The sequence below is a fragment of the Anguilla anguilla genome, chromosome 16 (assembly GCF_013347855.1).
Source record: "Anguilla anguilla isolate fAngAng1 chromosome 16, fAngAng1.pri, whole genome shotgun sequence".
In the NCBI taxonomy this organism is placed as follows: domain Eukaryota; kingdom Metazoa; phylum Chordata; class Actinopteri; order Anguilliformes; family Anguillidae; genus Anguilla; species Anguilla anguilla.
The window spans coordinates 8970428-8985795 of NC_049216.1; the positions used below are offsets into that span (position 1 = coordinate 8970428).

Consider the following 15368-nt stretch of genomic DNA (forward strand, 5'->3'; position numbering starts at 1 on the left):
GAAATGGGCCGTGGTTTCCAGATTGTATCAGCTCCTTCACCTTTTGACAAAGTGCAACGGTACAAGGATCGATGTGTTTTTTTTTTTTGGTTGGGTAAGCCTTGAAGGAAATGTGCATGCGTGGATGACGAAAGCAGATTAGAAAGCCACTTCCACCACATTGATTTAAAGGGAAGATGATAAAATGTGGAACAACCAGTACAATCATTGTGAATAATTTATCCTGCGTTTGACACAAAAAAAAAAAAACTTCTGTGTAAAAAGGAAAATCGTACAAACATTTACACTTCCCGTCAAACTCACCAAAGCACATTTCCTCCTTTTTTCAACCAACATTTTGGACTTCTTTCAGAAAACATCATCGCATCTACTTTGTGTTATCTAAGCCACAGCAAGACGCGATGCTTCCTTAAAATTTGCCATTCAAATCTCAGATGGTGAACTGCCCTTAAACTCAACCAAGGCTTTTAGGTGGTAGGAGCAAGAAGAGAGAAAAAAAAAGAAAAAAAAAAAGGTTCGTAACAAACAAGTACCGGCAGAGCCAAAATGAGCAGCTAAGACAGCAAATCTGATGCAAACGCATTAATACGCAGTGTAAAATGTATCCCCTTCGTGAAACTAGCTGCTGCGAAGGCTTCAATTGGCTGCCCTAATGACCACTTGCCAAACCGGTGGTTTGCATTCCACGGGTTCGGCGCGGCGGCGGGTAATCGTCCGAGCCGCCTGCCCGGGCCCGAGCCCGGGAGATGATTACACGGCGCGCCGACGGCGAGGAACCTAGAATCTCCCCGGGCCGGGCCTGGTTATTTAGGCCGGCCGTCCCAGGTGGAATACTTCACCCGCGTGACAGAGTGGAAACGAAGACGTGGGCGCGCGGGGCAGACAGAGCGTCGTTGCTCATGGAGGGGGGGGGGGGGAAACCACGTAAAAGAAGAAATAAAATTTTAAAAATCCCCACAGATCAAAGGGCTGGCCCGGCCGCTCCTCCTCCTCCAGAAACGGCTGTCTGGGGAGGCGCTTTGCGGCCCACGGCCCGGGTTTCCCCAGAACCAAAACTATGCCGGGCGGCTTTTAGTCACGCCAGCGGCCGCTTCGCTCCTCTCAGGAGGTTTTTAGGCGCCGCGCGCACGCACTCCACGCGCCGCGTTTACGCAATCCACATTTTTCACGCGCGCGGATCGGAACCCGCTGTCCCGAGATCGCGGCGCGTGTCGGCCGAACGGCGGGCTCACTCCGCCACCCTCTCCGCGACACACTGCGTTTTCTTCGCCCCGGGCCGCTCCGGTCCCTGCGGCGGGTCGGAGCGTTTGGGGAGCGGAACGTGAGACGGTCAGATTGTCAGCGATATCTGGACCTGTCCCAGACCTCAGCCCGTGTGCCAAAAATAAATAAAAGAGAGAAACGTTCGCCCCCCCCTCCCCCCCCCCCCGCCCGCTCACAGCGCTCTCCACTCCGTGGTGGCCTATGCTGCATTACAGCAGGCACGCAAGGCTGGGCCTGTGCGGTTGTGGGGAATTCAAAGCAGTTCCCCTGGAGCAGGTTGTGATATTTAGAGTGTTATTATTGCACAGGCTACGGCAATTTGCTTCAGAGCAGGCAATCTTCAGCAGAGGAATTTCAGAGATCTGAAATATGTACCTGCTGCAGCTGGACTGCCCTGATTTTGATAAAGGTGTATGTGCGTGCGTGTGTGTGTGTGTGTGTGTGTGTGTGTGTGTGTGTGTGTGTGTCTGTGTCTGTGTGTGTATAAGCAAGTAAGTAAACTTTATTTATATAGCACTTTTCAAGGATAAGGGCCACAAAGTGCTTCACAAAGTGCAAATAAAAGCAGCAAATGTATACACACACATCCGTAAAACAACAACATAAAACAAACAATTTGAGCATCAATTAAAAGCCTGTCTGAGCAAATGAGTCTTTAGGCACCGCTTAAAAGTGTCCACAGTGTTCGCATATCTGATATCAATGGGAAGGCTGTTCCATAACCCAGGCGCCACAGTGGCAAAAGCATGTGTGTGTGTGTGTGTGTGTGTGTGTGTGTGTGTGTGTGTGTGTGTGTGTGAGTGTGAGTGGTGTGTGTGTGTGTGTGGGGGCGGGCGGGGGGTATCCAGCACCAGAATACAGCCAAACAGTGCTAGATTAGTGCGATCAGAAAGTCCAGCAAACTTGTTTTTTTCCCCACCACCACTTTCTGACTTTCGACCTACTACAAACTTGCACGGAGAGCGCGGTACTTAATCCCGGAGCGCTTTCTACCTCCAGCGCGACCGAGGGCTTAGAGTGTACACACAGCTTTACTCCAGGAACGCGTGAACGGTCATACGCTGGCCTTAATAAGGAGGAATTTAGGTCACTGTTACACTTGGCGGAGCCAGAATGGCATCTCTTTCGCGGATTTGGTCTGGCGACATCAAAACGGGCACCGCCCAGGGAGGGCGGGCGGAGCACGGTCCGCTGGCCCGTAAAAAAACGATGCCGCCGATCTCAAAAGCGTGATTGGCTTGGGCCTCGTGATGAATCAGACGCAACAACAACAACGCTGAAAGTTTAAAAGGAGCTTGACAGAAAACGAACGACCAAGACTAAGACAGAAACACAGCGATGTCGTGGGCGGGGAATGGGTTGGGGGACGGGTTGGGGGAGCGGGGGATTGCGGCGAGGGCGACTGCGGCCGAGCGCGGAGAAGAAGAGGAAGGAAGGAAGCACTCGCTGGCTGATAAGGAAGCGTGACACATCAGAGCTGGAAGCAGCTTCGCGCAAACAACGTTCACAACCCCCCCGAAAAAACGCCCCCCCCCTTTCCATAAGCTCCGAGAGTCCGAGGAGTATCAGTTGGAAGCCATAAAAAGCAGTCAGCTCTCGCAAGACTGGGCCCACAACAAAGAGAAGTTGTCTTGAGAGAGAGAGGGGTGGGGGGGGGGGGAGGGGGTATTTCTACAGTATGCAGCGCTTGAAAGCGATTCCCTGTCCGAGGAGAAATATCATTATTTCACACAGTAGCTACGGATACAACAGCTGTGCTGTGTCTGTCTGTGTGCCTGAGCCTACTGTGCTGAGCGCGCGGAACCGGACGTCTCCCACCGCAAACGGATCATTCCGGAGACACATCGGGGCCAAGGGCAAAACCAGCTGCAGTGGCTCCAGAGTTAGTCCCCATTACAACACAACCAGCCCAGAGCCTCACTCTTTATTTACACTGAATATTACACCTAGATTCTTAAGTTCTTTAATATTATATTTTATTTCAGGACGTACCCATAATTTATTCATGATTAATGAATCGTGAATCCTTTCGTTTGTATAGTGCCATTTTTTTTTTGCTGTAATAATTTATGAGGGGGAATTTTAAAAATAAGACAGAACAAAAAAAAAACAGACAGACAGACAGAAAAACCCATCTGAGATATGCTAAGGAAAAACTGGATGAGTCACAGAAGAACAGCACATTAAGCTCCTGAACAGAAACTTTCAGAACAAAAAATTCCTGCACTTTTTTGTTTTTGTTTTTTACGAGCGAGTGGGCGATTCCGCATATCATTTTTAAGAATGATGAGCTCTCAGGCCCTATTAAAGCCATTCCGTTGGGGGTTCTGATGGGACTTTAAACAGAGCGCAGACGCCTCAATTTAAGGGGGCTTCTTCGGCTCCTGACTCCCTCCGCGCGCGCCGTAGCGGCCCGATGGGCGGGGGGGCCGCGGCAGCCGCCGTTCGGGCTGGCGGTTTTATGTTTCCGTGGCTGCGGGGCTGTTCGGCGTGTCAGTGCGCGCCACCACGCACTCCACGGACTCACCCAGATACTCAACTCCATCTGTTGGCAACAGGAGTTTCCAGCGCTGCATTACAGCACGAGAACGTCCGTCGCCTCGGCGCTGTACCTGGTCAGACCCGCTGAGCAACGCTTTGGCTTCAGCGGTAGGGAGACGGGACTGTCAGCGTTAGGAGATCAATCGGAGCGGAGTATCTGGCGAGGGTAACGAGTCTTTGGTGCGACTGACGCCGGTTGACAGACGTCCGGCTCGGAATAAACAGGTGTCACCTTCCGGGTGCAGGGGGGGGGTGCGTGACCCCGAGGACGCCATCCGACCTTACGCACAGTGACATTCCCCAGGCCGACGGAAACCGACGGCGCCCAAAAAAAACTCCCGAGGAGCGCAGAAGCTCGCGAATAGCCAAGCTTTCCGCCGGAGGCGTCTACGCGGAGCGCCACGGGAGAGAGGAACGCCCCTGCCGGGCCCAGGCTGGGCCCAGATCGATTTACGCACACTCAACCGAAAACACCCTCTTTAAAGGCCCTGCAACACTGGACACTCGCATGTCACTCTCTTCACGTCCACATCCTAGAGTGCTTCGCAAAACGCGCTTCAGCTAACAGTCCAAACTAATAGGAATCAGCACACAGGAACAGGTAAGTCTTAAGGCCTAATTTAAAAGAGCCTCTTTTAAATTAGTCAGTTGACGCTTGGAATATGAGTTGAAGGTTAAAAAAAAAAAAAAAAACAGTTCTTCCCCCGCCGGTTATCATCCAAACGTACAAGGCAACACAATTTTAACAGCAGCCCGTGTGTAATGCCCTCGATCGAGAGCGAAATGCACAGATGCTTGACCTGGACCACTCCCGCATTCTGCAACTACAGGCTAAATCCCGTCCCTGGACCCCTTCTCCTTTCTCCCCCGCCCGGGTCACCGTGCGAGGGCCCGTTACTCTTGGGACGAGCGGACGGCGTGCCCAGCCCTCCACGGGGCGGCGGGGGGGGGGGGGGGGGGCACCCCTAATCACAGACTTTCCACTGGACGTTTTTGGGCTGTCCTGCCAGCCTGCTGTTTACACTCCAATTAACACGGTCGAGGTGTTGCGTAACCAGGCTGCGAAAAACACGATTAAGGACCTGGCCTTTGCTTTCGTTAAAGGACCCGCTGGTTGGGTGTTCAGGTCATCGAAAAGATACGCTGTGCAAACATGGAACTGTGCTTCGATGTTTTTTTCCTCCCGCACACAAACGAGCAATTGAATAGCCTGTCAATGAGCCATCGATAAGCAAAGAATGAGAGGATATCCCTCTATGTGAGGGAAGGAGCTAACTGGGTTCATGCTAATGGATCCATTTACAGTTGGCCCGCACGGGAAAAGGCAAGTTATATGTATATGTAAAAAAATACCAACTCCTGCAGAAGACAGTGTTAGGAGAAGGGGGCGGGGGAAGGGGCCGGGGGAGGGCCACTGCTCTCAACCCAGCTGATTAGTCTGTCCTCAGCAGGACTGCAGTGCACAACATCAGAAAACTGGCAGGAGGCTTGCTCCGTGACCACCGACCCCCCAGCCCCCCCCCCAAAACACCCGCCCCTTCTCCTTCCTGTCCCATTAGCAGACACACAGAGACTGGAAACACACGCTCACCTCCAGAGAGAGGGGACTGGGAGGAAATGGGCCGGAAACAGGAAGTGAAACTTTCCCAGAACTGCAAGGCTGAATCCAACTCGACCACCATTCAGTCCAGCCAGCTCTCTCTCTCTCTCTCTCTCTCTCTCTCTCTCACTCCACACGATGACCTGCGGTATCCATGGTGAACGGTCGCCTCCCGCCAACTAAATGCCCCAGAGGGACTGAAAAGCATTGTTTTTAGCAGATCTGCCCGCTTTATTTTATTCTGATTGGGGGGTGGGGGGTGGGCGATGAATCCAGCGAACTTGCTTCCCAGAGCCTGGTTCTAATGTAAGGTTTGACTGTAATTAACAAATCTTGGCTTGCCTCTCTGAAATCGAACACACGGGGTTTGTTTCCCAAAACGCAGGCTGTAAATCCCAACCGCTAACCACACACCGAACCCCAAAAACCTGGTACTGACTGCACTCCTGTCACCAGTGTGGCTGGGCTGAGACCCAAACAGGAACTGCCAACAGAATCGGGTCAGTGAAATCTGCGGTTCAGAAGGAGCCAAATTGGGGTAAAGATCTTATCTGGCTAACAGCTAACTTGAGACATAACTGTATCAAGTTTGTTTTAAATGAGCATTAAAGGAAACATTTCATAACTGCTCAGGCCATCCTGGAAGCACAGAAATGCACGTGTGCACCAAATTTAACTGATTCAAATACCCCAAAAGGAATCGCTTGCCTGCAGCACAGTGGCTTGGCTATACTGCAGAAGTGACTGTGACTGCGACTTCTCACTTGATGTAAGGTTAGATGCTCCATTTTTCTGGTGTCAGTTCAATTACATGGGGGTTGGGGAGGGGGGAGGTGGGCTCTGGGTGTTTCACCCCACAAAGATCTCTGAAAACAGAACAGATGTTGTGCTGCCATGGGAACAACCACATTAAACGCTCACGTACTTGGGTATCATATTGACAGCCTAATTTTGTGCCCTTCAATCGTAGCCAGATAGGTAGGCAGCCTGTATATTATCAGGGTGGGCAGAGCAGCCTGATGCAGGAATGCAGGTACGGCTAACGAAGGCCACCAGCACCTCTGGGTAATGCACTAGTCCCCAAACTGGTCCTGGAGAGCCACTGGGTCTGCTGGGTTTCTGTTTTCACCCTAGAATCGTAACCAACTTCAAACCAAAGAAACCAGGTGAAAACGAATTGGTTGTCATCTGCATCAACTGATCGACTAAATGCAGAGTAACAATGAAAAGAAAAGGACCATACGGCTGTCCAGGAGCAGAGCCAGGGACTAAACAGTCAGTCGGTTTCACAGAGCCAGAGAGCAACGGGCGGGTCTGGCCGTGAAACGATGCACAGCCTTCGCGCATTTTTCACTCGTGCCGTTATTAGGCGGCTCGCACTCCTCCGCCCACCAACCTCAGAAGAAACGAGAAAGCGCGCGGGGTAGGAAACGTGCGACTCGCTCGCCTCTGCGCTTTCATTGGTTCACAGACTCCGCTCGGATGTCCACGCAGCGTAGAGGCGCTGGTCCGATTTGGTGCCCGCATACGCACGACCCTGACTGCCCGCTGGTCAGACAGCACAGGCCGAATGGTCGTGGCTTTAAACAGCACACAAAGCCCTTTATGGGCATCCTTGATTTATATGCTAAGTTTATTCCGGATGCATATTTATCAACCGGCAGACCTTACTTCTGGGGGAAAAACTCAGCAGAGCCTTCCTAAAAAAGGAAAACAAATTTGACCCTTAAGCTCTGATTGAGCGTTCCTTCGGAAGTGAGGCAACGCCAGCGATTAGTCTGAGCAACAGTACGCGGCAGGACCCCGCACAGGGAAAGCGCTCTGAGAGCAACTCTGACTGGGGCCACAGCCTAAGCTCTCCCAGAGACTTGAGCAATACTCCAGTCCCCGAAAGTTGACAGGCCTGAAAATTCCTGAGGAAATTCCTGTGAGACAAAAAAAAACACAAAATGCGGTTACAGCTGAACGGTTCAAGAGTGCGCTGTTTGTCTAGGACAGGCTGGGTGGATGGGGGGGGAGGGCAGGGGGCGGCAGAATGCCCTGTCCCATTTGAACCGGCACGATGCAGGAGTCACCACCTGACACCCAAAGCGCTGTTTGGACACCATCTCGTGTAAAAAAAATTTTAAAAAATCTGCAAACGCTCCCCACGCTTACGGAACCCGGAACAAGGGTTTCGGTTCCTCGAGGGCATAAAAACAAGCTCGCCGGGTTTTCGGCTGAGGATGAGGAACCTCTGCTCTTTCCAGCGAATGTGGAAAGTTACAACGTAGACACGACCGCCACCGGCTAAAAACACACGCTGCTGACCAGACAGAGCCTCAGAATAAGGAACAGATGCACACGCCAGAGCAGTTTACGGCCTACACGCCGAGACCACCGAGATCACTTCAGATCCTTCTGCTTGAACACATGACATGTCCCTAATGAGCAAAATCATCAAACAAATTAAAAGTAAAAAAAAAAATTTTTTTTAAAAAGTCTAATTAATAGTCACACTTAAATAAACATGAAGCAGATTTAAATTTGAGATTTGAGGCTAAAAGCTACTTGAGATATGCCCTGTACATGCGTGGGTCACACTTCAGCATGTTACTTAAACACAACGCAGCTACTCTTAATTCGCAAATATTTATGTTCCCTTATACCGCCCATTGATTTGATTAATTAAATCAGATGGGTAATTAGTCAATCTAACAATTTAATCAATGAAAACCAGACACCTCATTTTTGCATAATCCTACCCCTGAAGGTGAGCAGTCAGAAGCAACGCATGCATACGGTGCACCTGCACAATGTTGGGTTGATGTACATTTGCACGGCGGCACTATAGCCAGCTCCGGCTCTAAATCAATCGGCCAATCACCCGTGACAATCTGGGACGTGTCGGGCAGAGTCCTGCCGGGGCAATTAGGCTTACCGAGGGGCAAAAAAGCCTGGCGCCTGCCTATCCGCCTGCAGTCATGCGTGAACGCAAGTCCAAGAGCAGGTCAGTCCAGACGAGCTGCGCATTCCAGACCGGAACGGTCTTACCCCAGCACCCCCCCCCCCACCCCCCCTTTCATATCACTGCCGGACCACATGCGTTCACATCGGACGAAAGTGCACCTGGTCCCCCAGTGACGCCACCCACCCACCCCCCCCCACCCCGGAGTTTTACAGTCACCCTCTCCAGTGACGTGCCCACAGCTCCTGTATACGTCGGCGGAACATTCCGGGAAGCTGGAGTTGCGCAACTTTCTGCTTTTTACCCCCTCAGGCAGCGAGAAGAGATCGTCGCACGCGCAGGAGGGGGGAGGGAGGGAGGGAGGGAGGGAAAAGGTGGAACATTAACGCCCCGGGCTCACGGGATCGGCGGCACCGACAATGAGAGGAGGAGGTGGGTGACAAAGTTCAAGGTCGCCGACCGCACCGCAACGGGGGAGGGGGGGTGGGGGGGGGGGTTGGGGCAGAGCGAGCGGCATCAGCTCTGAGAAAGTTTGGTGCAGAACAGCGGGTGTGGAGCTGAACCCATGCCAGGGCAGGACAGGCTTACTTCTGCACTGCCAGTCATTTTAGGGCTCTGTGCACTGCTCCAACAGAAACAACGCCGGAGCCAGAAACCACAGGGAAGTATGATGTTTGTACCCGGAGGCTACAGGTTCACAGCTGAAAAGATTTGTACACCTGCTAAAAAATGTATGTATGTGCTAGCTTCCATTCTTATCAACCAATTCAAACGGCGTGGTCTGTTATTTCGGTAAAGAAGCATTGTTTACTGAGAATTTTTGCATGATTTTTTTCCAGGAACATTCCAGGCCAAATGGAATTCTGGTAGAGTTTTTTTTAATTTTTATTTTTTTAAGTTTTTTTGTTTACACCACACAGTTAAAGCAGCAGTCCAACTGAAAAACAGATTACAGCGGTAGACTGATTAGAATCTACTAAACCGTTCCCTTGAGCCATATTACTCAACGGCTTCTATTATAGTGTATTGCCAGGTCGTCTTTGGCCTTCAATAACAGCCAAGATTTCGCCCAAAGAACATGACTGATTCGTGGCACACCAATGGAGAGGAAGACTGGACTATGAGTGGTGCTGTCATCAGTCAGTGACTAAAATACAGGAATAAACATCTGCACAACATTACACTGAGTGACATTAGTAAAGTTACTAACAGCTGTTATTTTCACCCATTTACACCAACTGACTCCAAATAATAAAAAAAAGCAATTCCTGCATATTTATTTGCACGACACGGGAAAACACTTGCTTCCCATTTTGAAAATTCTAAATGTGTGTATGAACACACACACACACACTACATGGCCAAATGTATGTGGACACCATACCCATATGTACTAGCTGAACATCTCATTCCAAAACCATGGGCATTAATATGGAGTTGGTCCCCCCTTTCCTGCTATAACAGCCTCCACTCTTCTGGGAAGGCTTTATACTAGATTTTGGAACATGGCTGTAGGTGTTCTCTTCCATTCAGCCACAGGTGCATTAGGGAGGCTGAGGACAGATGTTGGGTGAAAAGGTTGAGCCCGCAGTTGGCGTTCCTATTCAGCCCAAAGGTGTTCGATGGGGTTGAGGTCAGGGCTCTGTGCAGGCCAGTCAAGTTTTTCCACACCAAACTCGGCAAACCATTTCTTTATGGACCTTGCCTTGGGCAGGTAGCATTCTCCTGGCATTTGCCAACACTCAAATTCGTCCTTCAGACTGCCAGATGGTGATCTTAGGCTTGTGTGCGACTGCTTGGCCACGGAAACCCGTTTCATGAAGCTCCTGACGAACAGTTCTTGTGCTGATGTTGTTTCCAGAGGTAGTTCGTAACTCTGCAGTGAGTGTTGCAACTGAAGACAGGTGACTGTCACACACAACACACTTCAGCACTTGGCGGTCCCGTTCTGTGAGCTTGCGTGGTCCACACTTCAGGGCTGAGCTGTTGTTGCTCCTAGACGTTTCCACTTCACAATAACAGCACTTACAGTTGACTGGGGCAGCTCTAGCAGGGCAGAAATGTGATGAGCTGACTTGGTGGAAAGGCGGCATCCTCTGACAGTGCCACGTTGAAAGTCACACAGCTCTTCAGTCTGACCCATTCAACTGAGAATGTTGTTAATGGAAATTGCACGGCTGCATACTTTATTTTATGCATCCGTTAGGAATTAGGAATGAGTGTGGCTGAAGCAGCCGAGCCCACTAATCAGAAGGGGTGTCCACATACTTTTGGCCGTATACACACACACACACGTATATTGTGTGCATATATATATATATATATATATATATATATATATATACACACACATTTTTTTTTCTTCTTGAAAATTCAGTTCACGAAAGCGCCCAAAATCTACATTGCCACATCAGTATTAAATTTGACATTCATTAAAGACAGCATTATGGTCTTTGACTTTAATAGTGACCACAGAGTGGCGACGGAAATATTCAATGCAAATAACCCCCTCATGAAATCCAAATGAGTTTAAACCCTTTAGCATAGTCCTTCCAAAACTTCAGCTATTTTGTTTGTTTGTTTTTTTACAAAACAGGTCGGATATAGAGTAGAGAAATGCACATTACACTTAACAATATACCCCAGCTGGGAGTTTTATCTGACTAAAATCACTTTCAACGTGTTGTTACCCAAACACATTTCTTAGCACAGTCTAACATCCAAGTCATGGCCATGTTTAGCAGACACCATAGTCCTAAATTATCGTTTGTTGCGCTGAAGTATGCAAACTTCATATCGTACACTGTTGCCGTTTTGTAGTCGTTTCTTTTGGTAAATATATTTAGATATGTGCAGGTCTGACATGCCACTAGCTATGGACTGTGAATGTTCATCCGTGCTCCCAACAACTACACATCCATAAAAAACACATTTAAAGGAGAACTCGGTAACCTACTCTTGCAAGTCACCTGTTGTAAATAATTGAACACTGATCTTTTTTGAACTAGGTCGACAATGTAACCGAACACGCAAAACGCAATCCGATAGCCACGGCCAACTATATCGCAACTTAGTTACATATTTAATGACCACTTAGACATTTTAATAGGTATCCTATAAATGTTTGTTTTTGTGTAGACTACAAATACACCCATACAATGGGCCAAACATTTGTTAAATGGTAAGTGTTTAAATCAGGCGTAGCCTACTCCTGACCCCTAATACACACTCACTCAGTCATTGACTTACATTATTCGTCGGTGTCAGTTTAAACTTCAGAACGACACGTGCCGTAGTTCAAGCGCCTTTACTAGTACACGATCAGTAAAGAAAGTCCCCAGTATTAAGATCTTCAGCCTTCCCAAGATATATTCATTTGTACTGACTAAACATCATGAGTTGTCTTCTCCCGTCAGTTAGGTCGGGTGTCGACGCGTATTCTCATAAACTGAGAACGTGGAGCATTGCTGCGTTCGCTTATTTTTTTTTAAAGGCGGTGCTCCCGTTTTGTGGCGTCCAATGGGAAGTTCGACTCTGGACTTGGAATGACAACCTACCGCAGCTCAGTGCTGCTTTCCAAACAGAGATCTCCCGTTGCCAATGCAGTCAGAAAAATCCCAACTGCACTTTGTAGCGCACTCTTTTAAATCCGTACTAGGATTTGTAGCATTTATTGTCTGGAAGGGGAGTCGTGTCCCCTCTTTCCCCTGAATTACAATTGCATTTGGCAAGTGCATTGGACGGTCCTGTATTTATAACGTAACCCTGGCTAAACTCAGATTTTTAAAGCATTATATTGTGGCTTTTCATTGTCTGCAGTGTTTTTGTTTAGTTTTTCCGGAGTTTGTTGAACTTTGTTTTACCTTAAGTAATATCAAATACATCAAATGCTTGGAAACATGAACAATATCGAGTAGGCTATGCGTAAAAAAAAACTACGTTTGCAGTGTTATATAACAACCAGGAGAGAGCAATCTATATCCTGTAGGCTACATGTGCAAAAGTGACAATAATGAAGGCGCGCAGAATAAAATGTCCTATCTCGGCGCTTAAAACACAACAAGCATAGTGTATATACGCAAGGATTTGCTACACCTGCACAGTACTGCAACGCGTTGTCGTGCGACGCTATCCTTTATATATGTAATTTCCCCCTCCCTTCCCCCTCTAGTTGCCTTTACCTTTACTCTTTTCAAACAACCGAGTATCGTGAAAAAATGGCAAAGGGGCTCTAAAACTGAGGAAGTTAATATCTGCTTGAAAACTTTACAAGGCAGTTTTAAACCTCTTATCACGATAGAGTCACACCCCACTTCAGAGCTGGACGTTACAGCTTGACTATACAGCCCAGGAATACACTGAGGTAGCAGTGAGCGAGGACTCTCTGGATATTTTTTTTAATTGCAGCTGCTCCATAAATCACTGACCGTGTAATCTAATTGGAAATGGGGCTTCTGAATGGCTTTCTGGTAGAGGCTGTCACAAGCAAGACACAATTCCAAATCAAGCGAACATTATACAGTATGTGCCAGTTATTAACTTCCCAGACATCTGACGCTCAGTGTGAAAAGGACACCGTTTTATAATGTACAGTGTTTGTTCTAATTTATTCTCTTTGAAACAAGAGTGGAGAATGATACTGAACCAAAAGCGACAATATCTCATAGAATAGATGTAAAGTGACGTGATGCCAAGCAAGTATCAACAAGATTGTTTTGCTGAAGACGACTGATATAAACCAACCGTCCCGCCCCCTGACACACACGCACACACTCACCCATGCACGCATGCACATACAAACACACATACTCACGCACGCACACTGCAAAGCCCTTCCACCAGACTGCGTCTCAGATTTTATGAGCCTGTGGCAGCTGGTCCTTGGGGAGGTTACAGTTCCAAGTGACACCAGGAGGTTTTCAGCCTTGCTGGTCCTTTACGACAGTGTTAAAGAATATCACACCCATTACATTAGTGACATTTTATCACTGGGATGTCGAAAGCCCTCGTTTGGAGAAATCACGTAAAATGAAAACATCTTATTACTTTTACACCTCGGTTGTGCGGTATATGCAATAAAGTGTGTTCGTTCCAATCCACATTCTATAATATTTATTTAGCAAAGCAAAAGACAAGTGCTGGATATCGCAATACTGCACAAATACACGTACTTGAAGAAAGTATTTCCAATATGGTTGAAGTATGGAGACAGAGCCACCTACAGGTTCATATGAGCAAGAGCAAAACCCAAAGACAACTCAGAACCAATCGGCATCGCCCATGAGCATGGCACTCCTGCGCCTGAAACACCAAGATCAATTATTTGCAGGTTGAAGCCATTTAAAATTCCTTACACTCAATTACAAGTATTTTAACCAAGGCATAATTTCAAACACATATTTCTAGATATTTTATGCATCTTAAACGTACAATTAACCATATACCATAGCCTACTAATGTCCAATACATCCCAGAAATCATTATGCTCAGGCAACAAAAGGGAAAACTACTATGACCTACTATGATTTTAAAAAATAAATGCTAATAAATGCCCCCGCTTCTGTCAGACTGGATACTCTGCTGTGCTCTATGTGTTAAGTAAGAGGCATCCTGTGCCAGTTGCGCAGGCAAAATAGCACAAGCACACAGACAGCTGATGTTACCAGCTCAAATGTCAGGCGCACGCGGCATGGACAGTTCACGCGCACCTGCATAGCGGTAACCCGCTGTAATTATACACTTGCTGAAATTACAGGCCTACAGCAGCAACGTACCTGTCATCCAGTCAATGTTTTAATTAACCGATATTTACAATTTATACATTTATTCTTCAGAACTTATTGATAAGGAATGAGCCTATGCATATTTTAAAAGTGAATTTGTTAAAGTTTACCAAGGACAAAAAATGGTCTAATCTGATCTTTGAAAATAGCTCTTTCACCCTTTAGGCCACATTTTTGTTGTCTAATGAGTACTATTCAATTCAGCCTGGCAGCAAAACTCAATATTATACTTTGTAAGTCTGAAGTGAATTTTAGGGATGGTTGTAGGCACGAAAATGTGGTCACAAAAAGAGCCTTATTTTATTGCTATAGGCTATATAAAAAGTCTGAGGTGTTAATAAAATAAACAGATTGGGGTGTCTTTGCCAAGGCACATGATAATAAAATACATTTCTCTAACTGTAATTTTCAATGGCAGCCCTATCATTTACAGCATACAGGTATGATTCACTATTTACATCTGATATTACTTAATTTAGCTGTAACAATTAAAGTGAATTTTAACGGGTTGATGACAAACAATATATGCATTAAGTTACACAAAGGTGCAAGCGGACAGTTATAATTGATATATGTGCCGTCGATGCCATAGCCAATATCACTGCATTTTCAAAATGTAGGTAAATCTGTACCCCAGTTTTTGGTCCTGGGCGATGTATCATTTATTTATTTATTTATTTATTTTGATGAGGGGAAGTGCAACTAACGCGCGATGCCATATTTGACCACACGAGGGCAAACTTAGACCAAATAATTAATTTTGCCGATTTGCTGCTACTTCACCATAATCAAAATATGGCATTATTTTTATATGTGCATTTACTTAACTGATAAGAAGTTAGAACTGTATCACAACAAGTAGGCTTAGCCCATTGTCCAGGCTACATTTGTAATAAAACTAAACGGTTAACAGTATGACTTTGTTCAGTCATTATCCTTCGGGCTTCTGACTCCGAAAAATGTATAATATCGTTTTCATTGCTATTCAGCACGCCACGAATTGAATAAAATTCAGAGCCGCAGATCTATATAATTTCAGTCCTGTAAATTTTTTACGTTCGGCATTTCTAAAAGTCAATATTTAAGTTAATAAAATACATTAAACTCGTTTAAACATGTAGCCTATTGTATGTCACGTTCGAGAGAAAAACGCAAATTATTAAGTGTCAAAACGAAAATGTAAACGGTGGGTTAAAAAGTTGCCCGAGGTCTGCGCAGTTACTGCGCAGATGTT

The 15368-nt window shown here is 47.1% G+C and overlaps 1 protein-coding gene across 3 annotated transcripts in view; it reads right to left on the reverse strand.

Moving 5' to 3' along the window:
• mical2b (microtubule associated monooxygenase, calponin and LIM domain containing 2b) overlaps window positions 1–11815 on the reverse strand; it is an 85412-nt gene extending 73597 nt beyond the window's left edge. For all 3 annotated transcript variants that reach the window (XM_035396316.1, XM_035396317.1, XM_035396315.1), the window contains exon 1: window positions 11601–11815. The gene's annotated coding sequence lies outside the window, so the exon portion shown is untranslated. The remainder of the gene's footprint in view (window positions 1–11600) is intronic.
• Window positions 11816–15368: the final 3553 nt, after the last annotated feature.